Source organism: Mangifera indica, chromosome 6 (assembly GCF_011075055.1).
Source record: "Mangifera indica cultivar Alphonso chromosome 6, CATAS_Mindica_2.1, whole genome shotgun sequence".
Taxonomy (NCBI): domain Eukaryota; kingdom Viridiplantae; phylum Streptophyta; class Magnoliopsida; order Sapindales; family Anacardiaceae; genus Mangifera; species Mangifera indica.
This window is the reverse complement of record NC_058142.1, coordinates 9591221-9595563: the sequence shown is the minus strand read 5'-3', so window position 1 is coordinate 9595563 and position 4343 is coordinate 9591221. Positions and strand designations below refer to the sequence as shown.

General features: G+C 35.3%; 1 pseudogene; it reads left to right on the top strand.

Annotated features, from left to right (window-relative positions):
- Positions 1–545: 545 nt before the first annotated feature.
- On the top strand, positions 546–3673 carry LOC123218417 (annotated as a pseudogene).
- Positions 3674–4343: the final 670 nt, after the last annotated feature.

Here is a 4343-nt window from a genome sequence, read left to right as displayed (position 1 = left end):
TTGGGTGCAACTTTGACAACTTCGGATGTTAGAATTGCACCTTATTGAGTAATATTCAAGCAAAATTGCACTTGAAAAGGTTACGATCTGATTGAAATCACACCTCTTTAGGATAAATCACACATAGAAAATGAGTTATTCTAAGCACCATAACCCTACTAACCATTGAATTTTAGTAACCACATCGCACCTTTTCCAATGCAATTCAATATGATCAACATGTAGATAAATACAATTTATAATCATGCCAATAGAATTGCCATCCGACAAGACCTCACATTAACTATAACTTTAGTCATTGGATAGCATCAAGTGACAACCAAAATCACACCAAAAAGGTGCGATCTCACTAGATCTGATCAAATCGCATATTAACTAATGCGCTTTAATAAAATGACACTTTTTTTAAGTGATTTCGATTGTTAAATTTGACTAAATTGTTAATTATTATTTTTAGAGATAATTTTACAGTTTTTAATAGTGAAATAAATAGATATAATATAATAATTTACTTTTTTTCAACCGAATCAAGATTATTTTTCATTAAGAGACCTAAATTTTAAGTGAAATTTTGTAGTTTAATAGTGGGAACTTATGATTTTCCCAAACCTTGGGTGAGCATAGTATTTGCTCATCATTATTTCATCTTGGTTTGTTAATTCGTTTAGTTTCATGCTTATTATATGATCTTCATACTTCCGTGGCTATGGGATTTTTGCGTAGCATTCGTATCATTATATTTGATTCCTGAATAATGACAACAATAAATCATCCAACTTAGTTAAGAACTGGTTTTGTGTTCCTCAATGGCTTCTTATTCTTCTCTATCCTCTCCTATTTGTAGTCGGCTTTTTGCTTCTTCCAAATCATCTGCAGCTTATGAGAAACATCGCACTTTAAAGTTCTATGCATTCCAGTCTCCAAAAAGACACAAGAAGCTTCTGTCAAGATCAAGATGCAGCATCAATGGTTTTTCCAGTAAGTGCTTTTATAGATTAAAAAGTCCTGGGACATTCTATAGAGAGCTCGATGTGGGTTAATTGTCTGTGTTAAAGTATATCAAGCATCTCATGATAAGGACTATTATACTATATGGTTTTAGGCAAAACTGTAGCTGTTTCTTTGCAACATAAGGACGAGCGCAAGACAGAGAAGCTGCAGAGAAAAGTTACAGTGACTGGTATGGGTGTAGTGACACCAGTTGGTCATGATCCAGATGAATTTTACAGTAATCTTCTTGAAGGTGTTAGTGGCATAAGCGAGATAGAGGGCTTTGATTGTTCAAAGTTTCCCACTGTATGTTCTTCAGTTTTTTCAATTTCAATATCATACCTTTGTTTACAGTATACATTTTGACTATCATATATTTCTTGATCTTACAGAGAATTGCCGGAGAGATCAAATCTCTCTCAACAGATGGTTGGGTATCTCCAAAACATGCTAAGAGGGCAGACAAATTCATGCTTTATATTCTCACTGCTGGCAAGAAAGCCCTGACAGATGGTGGAGTTACTGAACAAGTCAATCGAGAATTTGATAAAATTAAATGTGGGGTTCTAATTGGCTCTGCATTGGGAGGCATGAAAGTAAATAACATCCTTTTAATGTTATTTGTATCTCTGTTCAATAAAATCTTGTAAAACTTAGCAAGATTTAATTGGATGATTTGTACTAGTTTTCACTTAAAACTCTCTGATTCTGATGGTATTCTAGCTTTTGAACAGACTTATCATGAAGCAATAAAAGCAGCGAAGATTTCGTTAAAGAAAGTGCCCCCTTTTACTTTACCTTATACAACAACAAATATAGGTTCTGCAGTGTTAGGAATGGACCTGGTATATTAGATATCTTAGTTCAATTATTGTAGAAGAACAGTTTTTGCAAGCTTAATTACAAGATTCAAAATTCCAGGGATGGATGGGGCCAAACTATTCAATCTCTTCAGCTTGTGCAACAGGCAACTCTTGTATACTCAATGCAGCACATCACATAATCAAGGGTGATGCAGTAAGCAGCTCACTTTCATCTCATCTTATCCTTCATTAGTTAGAACTTCGATTTGATTTGTTTTGGTACCAACTCTTTGGCATGAGATTAAAACCTGCCTTGTGACAAATTTCAGGACATCATGCTTTGTGGGGGTTCTGATGCAGCAATTATTCCTGCAGGTATGTATGTCATAATGATTTCAAATGGAGCAGCAATTAGCATTCTTCAAATCTTTTTGCTAGCACAAGAACTTATCATGTTTAGTTTCTTGATTATTGGAGCTGCAGGCTTAGCAGGTTTTGTGGCCAGCAGAGCCCTTTCAGAGAGAAATAATGATCCAACTAAAGCTTCGCGCCCCTGGGATGCTGTAATTCATTCATGATCCATTCTTTTCTTCTTATTTATATAAAATCTTGGGTTATTATAAATTAATGATCTCTCTTGTATGGACGTAAGCATTATGTTTAAAGAAAGCTTCCTTTTTAAGCACCAACTAACATTATTTTAAAAAGAAATCCTTTCTGATGTTTAAGAACTACCATATTCCAATTAAGTTGAGTTAATATTTTGCAACTGATCAGGATCGTGATGGATTGGTTGTGGGAGAAGGAGCTGGAGTTTTGCTTTTAGAAGAGATGGAACATGCTAAGGTGAACTTGCTGTGAATAATTTCTGTTCTTGAAAAGGGTTTTCCCTATCATAAGGTCATGAATTTACTCTCAATAAAATGACAGAGAAGAGGTGCAAAATAATATGCAGAGTTTGTGGGTGGAAGCTTCAGTTCTGATGCTTACAACATCGCTGAGCCTCATCCTGATGGTCAGCATTCAGGTTTTCTAAACTTCCTCGAACCAGTAATTCAGTTTTTGTCTAATATTTCTTTCTACTTAAATTCAGGGATGGGTATAGTTTCCTGCATAGAGAAGGCCTTGGCACAATATGGGGTCGCAAGAGAAGATGTAAACTACATAAATGCGCATGCTTCATCAACACCACTGGGTGATCTGATAGAATACCAAGCTTTAATGCAATGTTTTGGCCAGAATCCTGAGGTAAAATGAAAGCGCACAATCACTTGCGTGTTTCATTTTATTTGCTTTTTGACATGCTTTATTTGACTCCTAAAATATGTAGCTAAAAGTGAACTCCACAAAATCCATGATTGGTCACCTTATGGGAGCTTCAGGTGCTGTGGAAGCAGTTGCCACAGTTATGGTAATCAGATAGCTGGTTTCACTACTAAATTAATTTTCCATGTGGATGTTTCTGAATTGATTTTTTTTTTCTCAACGTAGGCAATAAAGACAGGATGGCTACATCCAAACCTCAATCTGGAAAATCCAGACAAATATGTGGTATGCGCTCTATACTTGAACTTATAATAAAGGTATTTGCTTGAAGAGTATCTTAAACTGAACATTTGGAAATTTCAGGACAGAAAAGTGCTTGTTGGCTCCAAGAAGGAATGTTTGGACATAAAAGTTGCATTGTCGAACTCATTCGGATTTGGTGGACACAACTCATCCATCTTATTTGCACCTTACAAAGAAAATTGATGTGTAAACTCATTGCATATATACCAAGTCGATTGAGCAAATTTTCAGCTTTGTAATCTCTTAGCTAGCTGGTGGATTTTGTTTCAATGCTAGATCCACCTCATAATTTCCATTAAGTATTCATTCTATGCTTCTCTTTTTCCCCTTTTCCTTTAAAAATGAGCAATGTATTACATCTGTTTAGACCCCAAAAACAAAACAAAAAAACCTTAAACTTCCATAGTTACTAAATAACTAGCAATTAAGAAGTCAAAAACAGGAGATATTAAGAATTCATTGAAATGATTACTGACCTAATTGGGGCCAACCCTCGCTAGTTTAAAAGCATCAGAAATTAACTATACCACACTTGGCCAGCCCATTCCTCCCAAATATGAGGAATGGGTTTGGAATGAGCCACATCTGCACGTCTAATAGGAGAATCAGAGAACTTCACTACATATGTAAAGGTTAAAGTATTAGAGACATGCTTACAGTCATTGTCACTTTCATGTCTTAAGTTTCTACTTAATGTCACGAGAATTCTGTGTTTGATTGTGATTGTCGTTATATCATTGTTACCATTTTTGTTATCTGATTACATAATTATTGTCTAAGCAAGAAAGTTGCAACTGAAATCAACAGCAATGACATATTTTTTCTCTGACAAATGTCTTTATGCTGACTGCACCTTTTAAAGCTCTAGCAAAAACATGTGGCTGATAACTTTTTGTTTAGCATGCCTCTTGTCCTATTTGCGGCGCTCATTGGGACTACTGTTGGAGTTAAGGTGTCAATGCAGTTATAGTTAGTTCCAAA